Source organism: Carassius auratus, chromosome 2 (assembly GCF_003368295.1).
Source record: "Carassius auratus strain Wakin chromosome 2, ASM336829v1, whole genome shotgun sequence".
In the NCBI taxonomy this organism is placed as follows: Eukaryota; Metazoa; Chordata; class Actinopteri; order Cypriniformes; family Cyprinidae; genus Carassius; species Carassius auratus.
The window spans coordinates 26919980-26942097 of record NC_039244.1 but is presented as its reverse complement, the minus strand read 5'-3'; the positions used below and the strand labels follow the sequence as shown (position 1 = coordinate 26942097).

Here is a 22118-nt window from a genome sequence, read left to right as displayed (position 1 = left end):
CTAAAGAATGTGGGGCCACATTTTGTCTGTTGTCGCTGGAGGTTGACAATAAAATAAGAATTTAGGCCCATTGTAAATAGCCAAGTGTCAGGGACTCATCTGGTCTAAACAACTTGATAGGAGATTGACGTTTTGCATGTTACTGGATTGATCATTTCCTACAGCGTGCCGCGGAGAAGTGACTCAGAGGAAGTGAAAGAGATTTGAATGCAAATACAGGTGGATCGGGTTCCCCTGGTGCTCCAGGTTCTCTAACAATGACTCCATGTCTCTTCTTATCTCTCAAGATAATGGCAAAATATTGTAACTCAGTTGACCATGTTGTTTCAGGACCTTGGAAAACAGGAACTGTATTTAAATAAACCAGTACTATCCGTTTTGTGAAATGTTACCATTCATTATGAGTCACTATGTATCCAAGATCCAAAAATTTTAATAATCTCACTCTATTCTGGCATAAAGTGTTACCTTAAGTTTCATCAGCTCAACCCTATCAGATGACTTTAGAGGCTAAATATACACATTAGATTTAATCAACACACCCAAGATCCAATATTGTCTAGAGGGAGTAGTAGGATTTGTTAATAATTGATAACAGCCCTGTCCATGGAACAAAAAGTTGACTTGACGCAATGGTTCAAAGCGTGTGCTGAGAACTGCAACATGAAATGCATTTGTCAAAGTTAAAGACGCATTGAATTTGTCAAGCAAACAACAAAACAGCCATGTCAACAAAACAATGCATTACAGGCATATGCTTGGTGAGAATATTGAAAAACATTTAAATAACACAAATTGATAAAAATGGCCTCATTCAACATTATTATTATTATTCTCACCCTAATAAGAATAAGCAGATATGGGCTAAAGCAGTATGGGAGTCAGCTTTAAACAATGACCTCCCGCCCTCAGAGGGCTTTATTAGCCTCCCAGAGTCATTAATGCAGTCATTCCTGCTAATCTGGGGGCTTTGTCTAAACATTGATTCTTTTAATTGCAAGGTTTCTCCTTCAGATACCATTTGGACCACACAATGTGTACGGACTAAACTTTAAAACTTTAAGGAGTTGTGATTGACAAAAGCTTGATATTTTAGCTAAAAAGTACCTTTGTTTGTGGAAAATACTTTTTTACATACTATTTGTCTTTAAGATTGTAGAAAAAATGCATATGGAATGCAGCAGTTCAGTATTCTGGGTAACCGAAGTAGCGAGTCAAGTCTCTGGCTTTAACACTGTCAGACCTTAATGGGTCATTGGAAAAGGAGAAAGAGAGCAAAGCGGAGGGTTCCTTTGCTCAATTGAGCTTGTGGGTAAAACAAAAGAGTCAGTGAGTGAGCTGACCCTCCTCTCGCCCATCCTTCAGCACTGCTTTGAGTCTCCAGCCCTGGGCACTCACAATGGGAAGTATCTTTTCCACTGCCACCTGAGAATAGATGTGTCGTGTGGTTGTGGCTCTTTCAACATCTTTAGGAGATCTGCTTTGTTTTGTTCCCTACTTCCCTTTAAAAAGTGCTCCATTCTCTCGAGGTACAGAAAAACTGCCTGATTCCAGAGAGAAAGCAACATTGTTTAGATCCAGTGAGACCAATACAACTTGGTGAATCTTTTGACCAACAAAAGCCCAGAGTTTTTTGGAAATGTAATTTATTCTTGGGTTCTTTCTGGAGAAAAGCAAGCCAGACCCAATAGAGTCTGGGAACATGACGTCAGCAACGCAATGCATTCTGGGACTTTAGGACACGGACGCTGCTGTATGTATTGTATTGTATTGATAATAGACTGTTTTGTTTGCTCTCTACAGCTAAAAAATAAGTTACAATGGTAAAACCTTGTTGTGTAATTAACTGCCATACTCGTACTCATAACCGGCATGGAAAAATAATTTGAATGGAGTGCGATTTTTCAGCTTTCCCGTTGGAAAACCGCATCTTGATCTCAGGTCTCCAAGTTAACAAAGCGGCGTCACATGGCTTGGTTAGCAGCAGTAAGAAGGAAAAGAAGGATTGTCCCTTTGGTCTGATATATACACACGTATGTATGTGCATTTATATATATATATATATAAATATACAGAAATGTACGTTATATAAACAACTTTTTTTTGGATGTGATTAATCGATTTGACAGACTTAACGTTACATTAAATGTTACCTATGCATGAACCACATCTCCTGCATTATCAGTGTTATGCATATTGCATACCACCTGTTACAGTAATAAACTGCAAAATTGATCAATTCTGTATCTCTTTATTTGTGCATCATAACACACTGAGGTTAATTTGTACAGTTTACAATAACGCATATTAAAAAGTAAAGGGGCCGTGTAACTCGCTCGTTGACACGGAAAATGTGTAGGTTCTGCACCCATCCATTTGTAAACTGCAGGTGAGACTCGAGAGATTTATCATTTTTAAACTGATCAGAGGTGTACGCTCTGACACTACAAACAAGGTTAGAAAACACATTGGGGAAGGTTACGAGCGGCAGCTCTTTAAGATCATCCGACCACTCTTTGTGTTCGTGCAGATTGAGTTCGTTGATTGTCTTGATTTTTTTCTAAATACCGCATCTTTGCTTCCTTGTTGAGTTTTTCTTTATATGTAATCTTACACTGTATGTCATGTCACTTTCACTTTCACTTTTACTGATAAGCGTGTCCTCAAAAATGGCCGCGACTACCCAGAATGCAATGCGCAGTGACGTAGTTTCCCAAGCTCTATAAGAAAAACTATACAAGTGAGGCTACTTAATCCAAATTTGGGCCAACAACATAGTTTTGGGCAAACCAGACAGAGCATAAGTTGAGTTCAAAATGTACAAGGTTTCCCGACATTGGTTAGAAAGTGCTCGATCAAAATTCAATCGGACAAACTAAATCCAAATATACTTTGAATCTGGGCCAAAAAAAAAAAAAAAACAGAAGCAGAAGCAGAAACAATTACTGTAAAATGCAAGCTGTTAGAAATGTGACTCTAGTTCTCTACTTGTTTATGAGGAAACACGCAATTCTGATCAAATGCCACAAATTGAATCCAAATGGAGCAACTCAATCTAAATTTGGGAAAAACTGAATCCCAGGCTGGGGTAAACCAGTGCACGATTATTGAGACAAGTAAGCTTTGAAAAGAGTGGCTTTAGCTTCTTTATAAGAACTGTTTGATTGTTTTATTGAGTGTGTGTTTTTAGAAGTGCGATGACATCCTCATCCTTGCATGCTTATAAAAAACAACAACTAAGAATCACATGGATAAGGTGAGAGCAGAACGTGATTTTAACGCAGTGACAAATGAGCATCAGCTGTGTAGGAGGGATAGATAGAGGTGGCAATTGCCACACCTCATTGAGGTCTTCAGGAGCTATCTACTCAGCGTCAGAAAAAACAAATCTACTTTAACACAGGCCATTTACAACACAGCCTGACGATGTCACCATCACGTGAAAGCCAATGCTGCCCCATCATGTTCGGTCTCCCTGACCACGTAAGGGCTATTCCGGGCGTGAGGTCGCACGCCGCTTGTCACACCGCCGGCAGGTTGTTGTTCCCTAAGCCCTGCACTCATTTGCCTATTAAAGGCCTCTCTCAGACTTCCTGCGGGGGTCCTGAAGTGCAAATCTGGGCCTTTCCGGTGAGGCGAATATGAACCAGGGCCATGGAGATAACCCCCGATACTTGGCCACATGCCACTTGGGGGGTTTATGTGAGGATTTGGGGGAGGCAACACGACGAGCTGAAAGCCAAAGCTGAAATCGGCAGAGAGAGAGAAATCCCTGACTGGTCAATCAGGGATTGGTTTGTGGGGGGTGGAGGTGACAGCCTGGGGAGAGGATTAGTCCAACAGTGTACAGGGGGAGTGGTGGGCCAAGGTTAGCCAGGGTTTAAGGGGGTGGAGCCCTAGGAGGATCAACAAAAGGAGTATTTGGGCAGATGAAGAAGTCATCATCATTAAGCCACTGGAAGTTTACTGTCCAGTTATAAAAGTGACTGGAAAATAAGAGGGCGACCCCGAGATACGGTCGGCAGACTGCAGCGGGGTGGGATCGTGGGAGGGCTGGGCTCATTTATTAGAGTCAAAAACTGGCCTTTGTGTGACCGAAGCCCTGATTAGAGTGTTGACCTTGCCATACATTCAGCTGGAGTAAATGGCTTTAATTTAACCTTCAACTAAATCCTGCACTTAGACAAATGCTTTACGGCAGTAATTACCAAAGACCTTTTGGAAAACCTCCTATTAGTGCAATTCAGCAATACAAGCAAGAACACTTTGGAAAAGAAGCTATTTACAATATAAACAGTCGCTGGCCAAAATTTTTAATTTACATTTTTTTTCAGCCAATATTGTTATTTAATTGTGCATACTCATTTCTAGCATTTTATATTTGGATTACCTTTGCCATCATGTAAAGTTCACTTAAGGTTAATCTTTAAAAACACTAATAATTCAATAACACTGTTAAATGTAATCTTTAACACATCTCAAAATGAGTATTTTATTTTCATATAATGTTAATCTATGAACATTTAAAATGACTGATTTTAGTGATTAGTGTTTAGTGTTTTAGTGTTAACATCAGCCATTTATCAGTTATTGGCCAGAACATTAAATTATCAACCATAATTGGAGATGCACTTGAGAACTGAAGAAGCATCAAAACATCTGAGCCGGCTTCATTTAGGAGGTGATTGAATTGATTTGAACAAGTATAAATAATCAACGTGTGAATCTTTTGTGCACATCTGGCTAACTGGAAAAGGTCAAATACAATTTTACACCTCAAAGCCAAAGTGTAGATGCCACGTGCTCAAACAGCCAATGATCACACTAATTTTGAGACCTATTTGCATCAACATGACTAGTTTTCCTTTATAGGGAGTGGATTCTCAACGATAAAACAATGAGAACTAAGTCTTATTCCAAAATCTGTGATGTCCATGGGAAAATCAAGCGTCTTGATACCATGACAACAAACAAAAAGCTCAATCTGTGTGAAGAACCGCAAGGCTGCTCTGGCCAATAAACCGGAGACCTGACGATGAACCCAACCCTGCATTTTACAACACAGACCACAGCTGTTATTCACTAGAGACAATAATAGTTCAACTGGGTTAAATGCATTTTTTTTTTCAGTATGGTTTGTTAATCGGTTTCTGTTATGCACTGATGACTGGCTGACATTAGGAAATAGACAAACTGAACTGTTCTTGTTTCAACACAAGTGCTCATTTTGGCTTAAACATTTGTTAAACTCACACATTCACTCCTGGTTCCTAATGGTTTGTTTGTCCTGCTCTTATTCTTTATAGGCAGACATTTTTGTTACAGTGTAAAAAGAGGGATTGTTTTATAGTCCTGTGCCACATGAAACACATATTATAAAAACAGACAAGCCTTATCAGGTGACAAGGGCCAAAGAGAGGTCAGATGTGCTTCCTGACACAATTCCTCCTGCTTTGACGCTTCATCCATCATTATTCAGGCGAGGAATGGCAGTGCTGGTCAAGACACCATGTCGTTCAACCATATGAGCCTGAGGTCTTGCATTGTCATTTAATGTTTGTGATAGTTTCATAAAAGAACATTACAAACATTAAGAAGACAATACAAGGCTATTTCAATTCTTGACTGATCTTGCACATCTGGTTCACTGGAAAATCTCCACCAAAGTTTTACACCTTTTCCTCAAAGCCAAAGTGTTGGTACCAAATGCAAATGCTGTATTTTCATTGGTAAAACTGTAATTAGAAATCCCCGTTAGACATGATCGAAACAGATAAGCTGATCATTATTTTCATAATATGTCCAAAAACTGATAAGTTGATCAAATTTACTGATAAATGTAAATCCTGAATACTTTTTCTAACAGATTAAAAACTAAACTTTGTTTTATCAGTTTTAAATGGATGATTTTAGGCATCACAAAATGATATTCATTTTTTCATACTGTACAGTATAAAAACAGAAATTCATTTTGAAACTTTTATTAAGACTCTTATTAAATTATTAGTGTTTTAATTTTAAAAATGAAGTTGTGGCCAGTAGATGTCAGCTGAAGTAATCTGAATGTAAAAATATTGAAATTGGCACAAACTATAAAATAAATCATAAACCAATCAAATTTATTGGTATAGTTCTGATATATTGTTGGGATGTATGTAATTGGAACAAAGTCTGCCGTTTCCAATGAGTCAAAAAGGTTTACATAAATGCAATGCTCTAACTTTTGAATCTTTGGAAGTTATCAAATTATGCATTTTATGAAAGTTCTTATATCTCTCATTAGTCTTCTGATAACATTATAGCCTAAGTGTGACGCTGGAGCACAAAAGCAGTCTTGAGTCTCTGGGGTATATGTGTATCAAAAACCAAAAATACATTGTATGGGTCAAAATTATACATTTTACTTTTATGCCCAAAATCATTAGGATATTAAATAAAGATCATGCTACATGAAGATATTTTGTAAATTTCCTACCGTAAATATATCAAAACATAATTTTTGATTAGTGATATGCATTGCTAAGAATGTAATTTGGACAACTTCAAAAGCAATTTTCTCAATATTTAGATTTGTTTGCTCCCTCAGTTTCCATATTTTCAAAAAGTTGTATCTCGGCCAAATATTGTCCTCCTAACAAACCATACATCAATGGAAAGATGATTTTGCTTTCAGATGATGTATAAATAAAACATTTAAAAAAATTAGTTTTGTGGTCCAGGGTCACAAATGGTAAATTTCAGATTAATGTGCTATTTTATTATAACTAATGTCACCTGGTGCCCATTCTTTGCTTTTGAATATGAATTATATGAAATTAAGTATGTTGCTCAACAATACATGGATGCTATTTAATCAAAACAATTGTATGACTCGGCAGATCAACCTGTAATCAATTTCAATAAAAGCGTTTGTAACTTTCCCCTCTTCAGAGTCACACAGCCACCTTCAATGAGTGAGTGACAAATGAACAATGAGGGTCTTTAATGTTTACAGGAAAGACCCTTGTCCTCACCCCCTCCCCACTTCCTCGCGGAGCACTCAACTGTATCCATCATGATCCTCTGACCCCGGGCAGCCTCTGCTGCATCAGAACTGCTGTGTGTGTGTGTGTGTGTGTGTGTATGTGTGTGTGTGTGTGTGTGTGTGTGTGTATGTATGTGTGTGTGTGTGTGGAGGGTAACTGTAGTGTCATGCTGATAAAGCTGAGTGAGTTGCCCACAGTGATAGGGTTGACAATTTAAATCTTCTTGCTTTTTTGTTGTTGTTGTGACTTAAAAACCCTTATGAAACAAAAATATATTGCATTATATTGGAAAATATCATGTAATATATTAGCATATATTCTTATATATATTTATTTTTTTCCAATATATTGCAATATATTGAAAGCGGCAATCATTTGTATATTTTGCAATATATTATATAATATATGTATCATCAATATATTATTAAATGTATTCAAAAATATAAAATATTAGAAAATAAAAAGGGAAAATAATATATTACAATATATCACAATATATTTTAAGAAATATATTGGTAAATATATTTTCCTTTCGTAAGGGACAGGCAGGTTCAAACTATTGTCTAGTGCTGACACAGACACAAACCCCTTCCCTTGCAAATCAGCTGTGCTGGGAACAGTCAGACTGCTATCAAATCAGACCTCGGATGACTACTCTAGATGTGTTTTGTGATGAGATTTGAGTTATTGTAATCGATCATAAAGACATGTTACACTGATAGAAAGTTTCAGACGAAACTCTAAATTTAATCCAGTTATTGTTAGCTGGAACACAACAATATGCAATCTCCTATATAATCTCCCTCTGTACTTTAATGCCTTCTTTTATATATATATATATATATATATATATATATATATATATATATATATATATATATATATATATATATATATATATATATATATTTACTGAACATTTGCATCAATCAAGCTTGTTTGAGCAGTCACTGACCATATTTGTTGCTCAATGTACGTGCATTGATCAATGTTTATATATGAATAAAAACTTAAAGAGAATATTTTCATCATATAAAGTTCTCCCATTTCATCAGAAAACTTTGTTACATGCACTTTTACTAGTTGTTTGAACTGGAATGTGTGTTGGCAGTGTGTGTACACAAACACCTATAAAGATAAAAATCCACCCAGTGTTTTTTTTTCAATCTTCAATTTTTTTTTTACCCCTTTCTCGAATTTAGCCTATCTCGGATGCCTATCTTTGTGACTTCACACACACAGGCCCCTCCCACGATATTTTGATTGACAGTGGCGTTTCAGCACAGACTGGACTGGCGTATTACCATAGACACGCCCTGAGTGATTGTCATCAGTCTGCCATTGCAACAGTCTCTGTAGAGCAGCTGGAAGAGAGGGGCGGGGTCAGCAGAGCTCATTTACATTTAAAGGAAAATGCTATAAAACGGCTTCCTCTAAAAATAGAGATGTTTTTGACAGGGTAAAAGGGTGTTGTTTTCAGGGCCGGTTCTTGACTGCTATCCTAAAATCTTGAAAGCGCAAGACAGAAAAATGCTATTGTCATCACAATAATTATGAATTACATAAATCACTTAAATGACAGCCCAACTTTCATTTCAAAACAACAGAATTTGAGAAAATAAATTGTTGAATAGTTGGATAATACAGTCAAGCCAGCTGCTGCTATAGAAAAGTAATTCTTAGATTCAACATTAACAGCAAGTCAAAATGGGTAAGCTTTTAACTGTATAGCCTATGCATTTTAGACACTTACTGTATGCATGCTCATGCGCCGTAGTAATCTATGCATTAAAAATAACAACGTAATCTTTATCTAATTCAGATTGGGATTGGGTGGGCAAGACCGTTTTTTGGGTGGGCTCAGCCCACGCCTGCCCATGCCTGGAGCTGGCCCTGGTTGTTTTACTCTAGCATTGAGAAATTTTTACCAAACCATGTTACAGATTTTTCAGACCCTAAAGAATCATATCAACTTGTGGAAAATGGACAGCCGATATGCCCTTTAAGAATTTTTTGAAGTGTCAAAGTTTTAAATGAACGGACTTTCTCAAATTTAATTTATAAGTCCGCACCATGTACTTTAGACACGCGAAAGAGCAGCCAAAGAAGACAATCACTTGCCCTACTGCGTGTGCCGCACACCATTATAACTCAATTATCCAATAAAACTCAACTATCTGGCAGCAGCAGTTCTAAAGAAGTCTTCTAATGTGACATAAAGAGAGTTTATCTGAGGAAACGCGGCCATCAAGACCGTAGCATATGTTCCTCATGAGCAAATATTTGCCCTCTCTCTTATCATGAGCGGCAGGGCCACGAGTCCGGATGCTCCCGGAGGTCAGATGAGATCCAGCCAAAACACAACAGCTCCAAGAGTCCATTGGATTTGTATTTACTGTATTCAACTCTCAGAGATAAAAAGAAAAAAGAAAAAAAATAGGACAAACCCATAAATCTGACAAAAAAAGAAAAATCACCAAATTCATCAATAAAGGAAACCCTCACCAAACCACACTTATTAGGGCTCGTCGTCATGATTCTGCTGGAGTTTTCTGGGTGTTTGCTGAGGCATTGCTATCTATGAGGAAGCTGGTTTTGAGTGGTTGTTAGAATGTATTGTGCATTTTCAGCAAAATGTTCATCTTTCTGTGACATAAATGAAGTCTGTTTGCATATAGAGCTATAATAATCAGCTACGAGTTCACCAAGGTCCAGACCTTTTTTCATATTCAAGAATAAAATCTGAAGATCTCTGAATCTAACTATCATTTAAAACTCCTCCTATGAGAGTCTGCATCTATAATTCAGTTTAGACGGTTTGCTTAGATTGTTCAGAGTCCATGATGTGAAAACGATGAGGCTAAAGCGACATGCTAATCTTATTTCCAAAACAAAAGATTTCAACTAATTTTGATTTATTTTAATTTGGGGGCCTGATTTTGTTTGTTGCTCTAGCAATACCTGGCAAGCACTGCATCGCCGGCACTTAAACCGACAATGATCAAAAAAGCCCATAGAGAGCACAAACGCAAGACAAACACAAACATCCTCATGATATTATCTGTAAGAAACGGTATCAACACTATCAAAACAGTAGCATGCAATGCAATAAATTCCTCCAATAAAAAGGGATTTTAAAGAGAAGATGATGTGTGTTTACTGTTGGTGGGAGTCTAAGGAAAGCTGTGGCACTGAGCTCATTGGTAAGACTGATCTCTGTTTTGTCCAGAATCCATATATGCAAGCAGAGATCAGGCAAGGATTGAGAGCCAGTGGTCTTTTCTCTTTTTCTCTCAGCTAGAATGTGGAGTCCAGCACTGGGTCATGGTCACCGTGACTTTGGCAAACCCTCCCCGTTAGCTCTCACTCCCCACCCATCACCCCATCTCCCCATCACCCCATCTCCCCATCTCCCCTGTGCTGACCTTGGGCTTAACCGGCTTTGTGCAGAGCACAGAAGAGTTGGAGGAATGCTAAAACATTTGGACAGAGTTCTAGTTTGAAACAAAACAGCTTGTGGAGAGAGAAACAGTTACAGAGTGTGAATTTTATGAGGTTCATCCCCTTAGAGAAGGAATCTCCTGAACCGTTTCCAAGTCTGTCCGGTTCATTCAGTACCTCCAAAGAATTTAAAATGAATAAATAATAACTGAAAAAATCCTATGGGTTTTGTATTTGTGCACAAGTTTGATAATAGAGGGTATATAAATGCAAAGAGCAGGGCAGATGATACAGCTCTACTTGGGATTATAGTGATTTTGTGCTTTTTAAGTTTAGTTAAACTGTCCTGCAAAATAACAGCAATAACATAAATGCATTAAATCATGTTAGCAGTGGGTTTCCAGAAAGGGTACAGCTCATGAAAAACACACTCTGTACTCTATTAAGACATGTAAATCAAGTTACTCTTGCCTGCAATTTTTCAGTTGAAGTGAACAGCACGTACTTGAGCAGACAAGCCAAGATAAAGGGCAAGTCAGATTACGGCTGAAGGGAGAGAACGATTACATACTGCTAAACCAGAGAACTACCTCAACTGCCTTAACACCCAGGGTTATTAAACTGACTGAATAATAATATATCAAATATGCCATTTTATAAAAAATATGGGTCAAAGATAAGATGTCCCGTTTTGGTGTCTGAATCAAATTCGATTTACAAAAGTGATTTTATATACACAGAAAACATAATGCAAGTTAATTTTCTACTTTTATGTTTCAAATATTGTTTTTCTGACAATAAAATGAAAAAATATTGGTGAAATAAAGTTCCATTGTCATTCAGTGTAACAGATATGTTCATGTAAAAGTATATAAATTATTGTTCCACTGAACATCATTTTAGTGAGTGTCGTCATGGTTAAAATGTATGATTGCCTAATTTTTTGCTCAAAAAAAGCAGCATTTAACTTTTATTCTTTTGATGCTTAAAAAAACCCTATTGGTCTTTTACCCATATAAAAAGTTAACTCTTGAGTTAACACTTAACAAGTACCTTACTAAATATGAATTAGCAGCAAATTAGTTTATTGAGGAAAAAGTAATTGTTAGGTAATAGTGAGAATTGGTTCCCAAACTAAAGTGTTACCATGAAAGCTTTTTTTCTTATCTTATGTAGAAATTGTGCAAAAAAACTAAAATCCTTATCCAGCAGGATCAACTGGAGAAGTCATGGGGCTTTTCAGATACTGCTGTGTGTACAAGTTCTGTGTTCAACCATAGTTCATAACACTTACACACTTTGTCTATCAAGATAATCTTATAATATACTATGAATTTGGAAGCCTTAATGTAAGCGAAAGAACTAAAAAGCTAAACTTAGATTATGAATGAACTACACCATGGTCGCTAGCATTCACCATATTTCTGACAACTTTTTCAAACTTTTTTTTTAGAAACATGTTCCATGATAATGATTCAAATAATTATATATAAAAAATACATTTGTCTATATACTGTATGCTCTTTTTTTAACATCACTGCACCGATAGCACCGATTTTTCCCAAGGAAAAACTAATTTTTATTTTGAAACCACGTCTTCTTTCTTTGCGTCAACATTTGGCCGGCATTATGCAGATATTTCCACATCGTGATGTAGACATGTGGGGGCGTGTTTGAATGAGATGTTTAAAGGGGGCGTGACAGAGTCTTAACTTTTATAAAGAATATCTCTTCGGTTTTGAGATTTTAGTCTTTGCAACTTCAGGGATCTTATCTACGCACAATCAGCTTGTAACACTCAAAAGAGAAAGGACAACTTAACTGGGAGAACTGAAACAGGTGTGGAGCTAATTAAATAAAAAAACCATGGCAGGAGAACGGAAAAACTGAAAACTAAACCAAAAAAAGATCACAACCACAACACTCCTTGCAAAATCATTTAGAATTATAGGTTACTGTATAATAATAAAATAATCTCAATAGCATCTCCCCAGCAGTATATTTTTTCAAGGTTGTTTTCTTTATAGCCTTTATTTTCTCCTGATTTTATTTATTTATTTTTATATTTAGTTTTTTCTCTATTTTTCAACCAATTTATGTGAGAACCAGTGCTATAATAGCACAAGCACTTTATAAAAAGTCAATCTTTCACACATTTGTACTGAGAGCTGAGCAGAATGCACTATAGCAAGCAGTATCTTCAAATGTTTAACAATATATAAATAAATAAGTAAAAAACTAATTATTTGGAAATGGTTTATTAAAATAAATGTTAAATATCAACCATTATCATGAACTTACAGATACAGCTACAGATCTGTATTGTACACATGTACAAAAAATGTCACTGGAGCGTTACCTTTTCAAAAGGCACACCTTTGTACCTAAAGAGAAAATCCATCCATCTTTCTACTTCCTAACAGCTTCATTTGGCCGTAAACATGTAATTTTAGCGTGGCTTTAAGCACTCTGTATCATGGTGACCATGGTAAAAATGTGGTATTTGCACTGAATGATCAAAATATGAGTTTACCTTGTGTTGTGAACCCAGATCTGCATCTGTAGGAAAGTGGTGATGCAACGTGCATCTTCCATCCAAAGACCTTTAGTTGCATTTCGGGGCAAAGCAAAAATCCATTGTCGAACAACAGTATAAAATGGGGAAAAGTATTCATTGGTTATTCTAAAATTAATTGTACCATAAATTAGAAAATACCACAATTGAAAAAAAGAAGAATTGTCTCCGCCAATTCCTGTAGTCCCATTTAGCAACTTGTTAGCCACCGAGAAAAAAAAATTTGGAGTGGGATGAAACTGGTCTGCTTTATGATGTGAAGTTAAACGTGAAGTATCTTCAGATTGAGTTAACCATGGACCTTATTATATTGGATTTAACCAAAATCCCATAAAAAAACATTTACTTGGGGACGATGGAACCAGAAGTGTTTACAAAGAGACGTCATATGTCCAACAAGGTTGTTTTTTTGAGAACCACTGCACTAACTGAAGCAATAGTTACACAGATGCATATTTTATGATTTATCTAAAGAGTTCCTGGCTCAAATGCTCAGCTCAACGTTGCTAATGAAGTGTTGAAGCACAACTATGTGTGACAGTGCTCACAAAGCCTCCTCGTCCTTCATCGTGACATGTCTTCCTTCAAATCCAACTCCTTGGATTTGTTTCCAGACATGTTTCCTAGCAAATGACTGGAGGCTGGTGCAGATAAGCTGTGTGCGCTGAAAACCTCAGCCTTTTGAAGGAGAGGTGGAGGAAGAGGACCGGGACCCATGTGCTGCAGATAAGGACCGTCCTGCTCTTCAGTGCCCAGGATTACCAGGAGACGAGGAGACGCACATCCATCTGTGCCAAGTCCAAGCACACTATCACATCAACACAATCCTCTATGCTCTTCCTTCCCTTTAAACTGTACAAACTCAGTATAATTACAACAACTGGGGCTGGGATTCAAGCCTGAAATCTAATGTCTTCATAAACGCTGGAGCATAAAATTTGCATATTCACAGGCCTGAACTCAACATTACAGTCACAGCCACTATAAGACAACGAGGAGGACACGTCCTGTCCAACATTAGGTTCTTAAACATTTACATTGTGGCCACCCACAGCTTCGAAAATCTGGCTACATTTTATATATATATATATATATATATATATATATATATATATATATATATATCAATACTGGGATACTTGTCTTGTAAATATCATTTAATATTCTATCTATTTAGATCTATCTATCTATCTATCTATCTATCTATCTATCTATCTATCTATCTATTATTATTAAAAGTTACATTTTTAGAAAAAAGCACAATATTTAGTAAAATAGTTTCTGTCCAAATCTGCACATAATTTATTTTACTGTTGGTGCTGCTTTATCTCTTACAGTAAAATCTGTCATGTGGGAAAACAAAATGTAAGAAAACAGCTTTCAGGTCCAAACAAAGATATATTAGCTGATGTGAAGGGCTTTGGAGGGGAGCAGCCCACCCCCTGAGAGATGCTCAATGCACATGAAAGCAAGAGGTCAGCAACCTTTGACATCTCCGTTCAGAGGGGGAGGGGACGTGGTCTTTTGTAAAATTAGCTACATTGATCCAGTTGTGTGATATTGTCGAATCCAAGGCCAAACTGTGCGGAAGACACTAAAAATATATATATATATATATATATATATATCTATATATATATATATATATATATATATATAGATAGATATATATATAAAATATTGATAATCAAAGACTATATTGCTATTTTTGATACTTCACTATAAGTGTGGTATTAATAAAACTAATGAGAAAGAACTTTGTGACACTTTGACTCTTTTAAAGTCACTCAACATCCCATTTCTCATTCCTTCTGTCATTTTTACACATGGAGAGAAAGGCAACGCAAAGAAGAGTTCCATGCATTCTTGGCCTGTTATTAAAGAAGAGGACAGGTTAAAAGTTTACAAACGGCCAGGCAGAAGACAGCCAGGTGAAAACAGGACTGAGGACTGAGGTCACCGCAGATTTCCAGAGCATTGAATTCTCAGGATAACTTCAGACTTCAAGACTAAGGCCCCGTCCACACACGGAGACGCGTTTCTGTGAATACGCACAAATTTTTTATCGGATAGGCGTTTTGTCCACACTCATCCGGCGTTTTCGTAAGGTGAAACCGCTATTTTTTGAAACCGGGTCCCAAAGTGGATAAATTCGAAAATGCCATCTTTGCGTTTTCGTCTGGACGGCTAATCCGTATATTTTCAGAAACGATGACGTCATCAGCCCACGTCTCCTCCCTAGTCAGACACCTCTACGTCACGTAATAGCAACAAAAACATGAACAAACACTGAACGATTGTCTTTTTATTAACTAACATTAACACAGATTAATAAATGTATTATTCCATGTTCGATTGTGTACCACGCACAAGGTTTATGAGCATAGTCCAAGTCTTCTTCTCCGTTTTTAGTGTATCTCTGTGTCAGAATTACAGCGCCACATACTGGTCTGGCATGTATACTACATCATTATGCGGTTTCGTGTGGACGCGGATATTTCTTGAGACGAGGAAAAAAAAGATCGGATTGGGGTAAGCTCCTTCTCCGTGTGGACGGGGCCAAAATCTTAATCTCAAATCGAGCATGCAGTTCTGAGCAGAGGATGCTTTTCAATCTCAGACTGGACACTGAGCTAGTTTATGAAAAAAAAAGTTTTATAATTCTTTAATTTTAATTGAACTTTCGTATATTTACAGTATAGCTAAAGTAGCTCAGTATAGAAAAATCCTGAATTTGATTGGTCATTGCAACACTGCAACACTCTGCAGTGAAATATTTTGTATAATGACATGTAATAATTGGCATTAGCCCTCACTAAACTTTTAATAGAACTGAATCATTCAGACTGAACAGCGTGTCCTGAAAGATTTATATAAACACACAATTACTCAAATGGACTTCCAAACGTTCTGCCTCCCAAGAAACACCCCACACTGTCCCACAGTAATGCCATTAATTACCTCTCACTTTCAGCAGTTTCTTGGTTAACGGTAAACACAGAAGATCTGCAGCAGCTGACAGAATCTAAATAAAAAACAGCATTTAATAAAAGCAGTTCAAAGAACTTTTATTAACTCGAAGCGTAATTGCAATGATGACTTCCCTTCTCCTGCTCCCAGCTGAATGCTCCCACATGGAGAGGACTTATATGAGGATATATGCACATATATGAAACATATATGCAGTTTATATGCACATATAATATAGGAAACTGCCAATTTTATATATGTCACATATATCAAAACCTATATTAAAACATATATGTTTATATGTTATTTCGATGTGGGCTGAAGCCCTTCCTCTGACCTGGTTATCATGGCCACAGGAAGACGAAGCCTCTCGAGATCTGCTATCTTTTACAATTATCTCAAGGCATATTTCAAAACCAATGCAAAACTGGTCCCTGATCTGCTCAATCCAGCACTACCAGCAAACTTTAAGATGCCCCTAGCCACTGTTTGGCTCAATGTAGTTATTAAAATCTTGAATGAAATCCACTGAAACAGGCTGCTTAAGAAAGACCAAGATGTTTATCTAGAGAAAGAAACACCTGCTGTCTGAGTCGTGGTCAATCTATTCCAAGAGTTTCAAACAAGAGGGTGGTCACTAGTGGTCAAAAGAGCAAAGAAACAACAAATGCACAGAGGACGACAACAGAATAAGGTCTTAAAAAGACCTCTTTTAAGTGCATTAATTGCCAAAGTACGCTACGGTAAAAAAAAAAATGTTTCTTCTTTTTTATGTCTTGTGCTCACCAAGGATGCATTTATATGAAATGTTATTTATTCCTGTGATGTGCAGCTGTATTTTCAGCATCTCCAGTCTTCAGTGTCACATGATCTTCAGAAATCATTCTGATATGATGATTTTCTGCCCAAGAAACATTTAATATTATTCGTTTTGAAAACAGTTGAACTGCTTAATATATTTGCGGAAACAAAGATAAATCTTGTGTAATATTATAAATGTCTTTACTGTCACTTCTGATCAATTTATTGCATCTTTGCTGAAAGCAAAACACAGAAAAAAAAAAAATATAAATAAAAAACAAACTTAGTGGCCCCAAACATATATTGTAAATATTATGGGTATTGCTTCTAGACCACTGTACACTATTTGTCCTACACTAATCATTAAAATGTTCATGCATTTCCGTATGGACTAAATAACTGATTATAATAGGATGATTTCAGTAACCGCTATCAATATAAACACACAAAAACACCAAGAATTCAGCATCAGCTGATTAACTGTCTGAAGAGTGATACTATAAATCAACACCAGAAACAGCATGTGTAAGTTTAATGGTCATTTAAGCAATGTAATTGTATGCTGATTCTGCTCTTCTTTGTTCAGTGATTGATTTTATCGTGTTACACGGATCAATACTGGAATCTGAAAACCGGCCCCTCTTGACTTTATTGATATCCAATGCAGTTTATATTAGGTTTTCTTCCAAACCCCTTCTGTTATGACAGAAAGAAGTTTAGCACACACATGGCCATGTCAAAACACATTAGAGTAATGACACATGACCAGGGGAGGAAGAGAGGAAAAGAGGAAGAGAGGAAGAGAGGAAGATCACAGAGGAGAAGGACTTACCAAACAGTTACCACGGTAACAGGAAAACTAAAAATAAGAAATCAATCAACAATGAAGTGTCCAAGTCACATTGAGCTGTGTTATCTGTGTAGGAGACGTCAAGCAGCTTTCAGCAGGATCTTTGTGTGCTCCCTGCAGGTTTCTGGCTCACAGAGACAAAGGGTTCGATGTATAACAGTGCACAAGAGCTTTAGAGTGAAGAACTCACTGACGATCAACAAACAGCAAAAGAAACTCAACACAGAGAACCTTTCATTTCACGTTATTGATCAGTGAACAAATGATCCATTCATACAGTAGATGTTCGATTTTTTTAAAACATTGTTTTGACCTCATTATTTTTAATAACACCATAACTTGATCCTGGCTTGGCTACAGTGCCATTTAAAGTCAATGCATAGTGAATGCAAAGGGTCTAAATATATCCCCACTTGTCAATGAATTCTTTTCTGGCTAAATGGCTATAGTTGGTAGTCCAGACCTTCAAATAGCAGCATCAGATCAGAACCTGGACTCCTGGAAAGAAGGCCTGTTTTTGTAACACCTCCTCTGAGATGCCAGCCAGTCAAAACCTCTTTCAAGAAAGAGATGTCTCGTTGCATGCTACGTGAAGCTATTCTTATCTCCTTCAGATTAACTTCCAATTGTTTTGGGCAAACAAAGGCAGCATCTTAGGAAACCACCCCCGAAAGGTCCAGATGGTCACCGTCCAAGACCCCTGACCTAAAGGCTCTGCCAGGGGACACAACTGTACATGCCTCCAGCACCAAAAGGCCACCCAGAAAACCTCGTTTTTTCAAGGACTCACACTTTTTCATAAGCTCTAAGCTCGTGCGGATACAGTAGCAGCTTGGAAAGTTGGTCTGTCTTATCAATCCCCTCAGAGTGGTAAATCAGAAGCAGGAGGAACCAGATTGAATTACCACTGAAGCCTGATTGCATTGAGAGTGTCGAACTTAATACCTGACCAATGCCATCTTGATTAAAACCTGACCTCACTTGAGCCTCAGCTCCTCACACGGTGCTCATCTTTAACTGACTGAAACACAACAGAGAGGTCTACCTAAAGAACTGTAGCTTTGTGCTGGGGATTGTAAAGGACTATTCTTTATAAAGCTGGAAAATATATTTCATATTATGAAAATGCTTATTTTTTTTACTATAAATATCACATTATGGAAACAAAATTGCAAGTTGTTTCAAGCAGACACCACTAAAAGTTACTATTTTATTGTATTTGCATGATAGTTTTCAGCTAGGTCATCAAAAATGAGATTTTTCTTCACTTTGAAAGTCAAAGTCAACTGTGATAGCTACAACAGCTAACAGTTTTCCTCCTTTTCTGAGGTGTACTTTCAGTTTCATTACCAAATGCATGTTTGGGAGTCCAGCTTTCTCATAGCTGGCTTTTGACTTTGGCTCCGAAGTGTCTGTGACCTCTAAAGACACCGAGCAGAAATGTTCAGGGGGTGGGGAAGAATGAGACCACGAGGACACAGGAATGTGACCAAAACATTGCTTTAAACCTTCAGGTCGTGGGACCTTGAAGGACATCAGATGAATGTCCAGTTTAGATGGGAATGTGATCAAGACTGGTTCATAGGCGCTGCACCAAGAATGCAACCCAAGATTCCCTGAGGATCACTGAATCAATACAACACCTGAAAATCTCTAGATATAAGATATAATTCAGTTCATGATTATCTACTAACAGCTAACTAGAGAAAGTAGCTGACATTTTCAAATTTGAAAACAGTATTGCTGTGTACTATGATATACAAAAAGCTAAAAGGTATAAAATGGTCAGTTTTATTTTATGAAATGCTGACCAGTCAAAACAGCTAAAATACACCCCACTATTTTTCCACTATAAAGACCCTGGATGCTAAAGGTTCTTCATGGAAGCACCGATGCTATTAGAACCTTTATGTTTGAGGGAGGAACATTTTTTACAGTATGATGTTAAAAGTCATCTCTTTGTCAAAGTCTTCAGTTTACAGTTTGTCAATGGTCTTAAAAAATAGGAAAAGTTATATATAAAAGAAAAAAAAAATATTTGAACTTAAAACGATTTATATTTATAACAATTATTAAAAATGTTCCTCTAAATTCCTGCTTTCCCTTATTGAAAACTCACTCAGTGACCGCAGAACCACAAGCAGAGACTACACATCAAATGTCCAGCTAATTCTCAGTTTTGACAAGCTTAGACTTGTTTATTTTCTACAACAACGTTATGACCCCCAGTGTGGTTTAATTTGACACCCTAAACACGTGATCGTTTTTTAAACTATGCGTTTTTACGGTACGATTATTTCATTAGGAAAGCAAAAATTTTAACAACATTAAAAGCATTTGAGTAAATTTTGCTTGTTCTATATTAATCTATATGTTTTTAAAATCCCGGTTCCGTAAGCATCTGTAAATAGTGTTTTAGATATACATGATGCTGATAGAGGTAAAGCCACATGATGTGCTGTCAAACTTCATTGCTAGTAAACTAAATATATATTGCGTAATTTTAGTAAACCAAGCTCAGATAGAAAAGTCAAGCTGTCAATAGACAGCAGTATTTATTTTTTATTTATCAAACTCAGTCTGTTTGGCATCAAAGTAGGTATTACGCACGAGAAAAATGTAATTCATCATCCTATGTGATAACCTACCGAATCCTGTGAGCAGGTAGCGGTTTAGTCCAGATGTGTGACGTCGTCTTTTTCTTCGGCAGACTTCCCTTCTTTTTATCTCTCGCGCACTGACTGTCTCCCGCTCGAGCTCGATGTATTGACTGACTGTACGTTCTGTCACGTCACGTACATTGTTTCCACTGTGCATATGATTACCCAAAACATCCAGCTCCGGACAAACGGATTTTATAAGGGTTATTATCCCAAGGATGGGCAAACGATATTCTTAATAAAAGACACATTTTAAAATCACAATGAACTTGACAAACATTCACACAAACACTATTCTTAAAATAAATAATATTGCAACTTTCAGAATTTAGCTGTCCAAAGTTTCAACGATTCCCATCTTGCTATAACAAAATGTTTTAGTATGTGCACAGACCCAGCACAGGAGCAGCGATTTATGAACTATATGCTTTATTTAGGAATGTGGAAAATAAATATGATGCATAAAAAAAAAAAAAAAAAAAAAAAAAAAAATAAGACTAGTCAAATTGTTTTGGCTTTGTGTTGTATTTCTCAGCTAACAAACTGCAAGAGTATTTTATTTTGGATGGTGCTCGTTTTACAGCTTATTCTAAATGCCTTTTTAATTAAAGGCAAATCAAACAAATAAATTAATCCTGTTCATAAATCCCCTGGACCGAGACATATAGGCTAAAAACACTTTTTATGTGAGTCTTGAATAATGTAAACAAGAGATACAAACATCTAGTCATCGTGCTATATGTGAACATAATGATACTAAAACAACATGATTTAATTTCTTAGGAGCCGCTTGATAAAAATAAGGTAGGCTCATTAATGCAGACGGCACTTTACCGCCCCCTGCTGGACATTAAGGTTTATCAAATGTTTTCTTTCACGTGACCGCATTACTGCATCAACTACTGAAAGATATTAGCTATTATTATTATGGTTTCAGTTTCTGCTTAGTAAATAAATATTTTAAATGTATGTCATCCAGAATATTTTAAAATGTATGTCATCCAGAAAATACATATTCATGTGTGAGAGACTTTTTATTTTATTTTTTATTTTTGAACTGACATTATATACAACATAAAATACTTTATAAGATACTTCTTTCTTTTCTCTGTAACATATGAAGAATCTCTTATCTACATTGTTAGATGACACAGTTTCACTGATGATCCAATATCAAACACATATCCAGGATTGAGAGGCTCAGTAAATGATGTGGATGAGGCTCATTGTGTCAAATACACACTCATTAAGCAGTTCCTTCCTGCTGATGCCCTTATATGACACTGCTATAAACACACCATTGCTTCCACTGCCCTCAACCGCTCAATAGCAGCGTCCACACACACACACACACGCACGCACACACACACACACACACACACACACACACACACACACACACACACACACACACACATATATATATATATATATATATATATATATATATATATATATATATGTGTGTATGTGTGTGTGTGTTTGGGTCGATAGGACTAATTATAGTTTCATGTCATTTACTGGTCTTGGTCCACTGTGTTTTCTGAGGCCACTATTAAATCAAGGCTATTTCAATCTGGGCGCAAATGGCGGATGTTGCATCAAAGCACAAACATCTGTGTGATGCAATTTTCATCATCAGGAGGGTCCACGGACGTGCATGCAAACCATCCACACACAGCCCAATTTTTGTGTTCGTGTGTACATATAACACATGTGCAAAATGTTTTTTAAAGCAGTACAGTCCACTATGTAGTCCTGCGCATGTGTCAAACTCGCTCATCTGCCGTTGAGTA

At 36.8% G+C, this 22118-nt stretch overlaps 1 protein-coding gene across 1 annotated transcript in view; it reads right to left on the bottom strand.

Moving 5' to 3' along the window:
* The window catches only part of greb1l (GREB1 like retinoic acid receptor coactivator), a 52771-nt gene extending 32387 nt beyond the window's left edge, over positions 1–20384 (bottom strand). The window contains exon 1 of the mRNA XM_026196390.1: positions 20311–20384. The gene's annotated coding sequence lies outside the window, so the exon portion shown is untranslated. The remainder of the gene's footprint in view (positions 1–20310) is intronic.
* Between the last annotated feature and the right edge of the window lie 1734 nt (positions 20385–22118).